The sequence below is a fragment of the Microtus ochrogaster genome, linkage group LG3, assembly GCF_000317375.1.
Source record: "Microtus ochrogaster isolate Prairie Vole_2 linkage group LG3, MicOch1.0, whole genome shotgun sequence".
NCBI lineage: Eukaryota > Metazoa > Chordata > Mammalia > Rodentia > Cricetidae > Microtus > Microtus ochrogaster.
Genome location: NC_022029.1, coordinates 24,735,088 through 24,735,515, shown reverse-complemented (window position 1 = coordinate 24,735,515; position 428 = coordinate 24,735,088). Strand labels below are relative to the sequence as shown.

Below are 428 nucleotides of genomic sequence, written 5' to 3'. Positions count from 1 at the left end.
TCCACCCCTACACATCTCCCTACCACTGAGCTCCACCCCTACACATCTCCCTACCACTGAGCTCCACCCCTACACATCTCCCTACCACTGAGCTCATCCCATAGTCTCTCTCTCTTTTTTTTCTTAACTTTTAGAGACAGGATCTTGATGAGTTTTTCAGGCCAGCCCTGAACTTGTAATCCTCCTGCCTCTGCCTCCTGAGTAGCTAGGATTTTAGCTCTTCAAATGAACTTTCCTGGAAGTCTTTGCTCAGTTTAACTGTAAATGAATGGACTGTAAAAAACCACACCCGTGTTTTCACAGAGGAGGGTGGACTCTGACTTTCACATGCCTAACAATCAAAATTTTGCTAAAACAAAAATCCATCATGTGCTGAGCATGCACACACAGGCAAGTGTTCCTATAGTACACTAACTTATCTGAAGGGC

At 44.9% G+C, this 428-nt stretch overlaps 1 protein-coding gene across 1 annotated transcript in view; it reads left to right on the top strand.

Annotated features, from left to right (window-relative positions):
* Window positions 1-428, top strand: part of Allc (allantoicase) — a 28,735-nt gene that overhangs the window by 25,747 nt on the left and 2,560 nt on the right. The window lies entirely within an intron of this gene.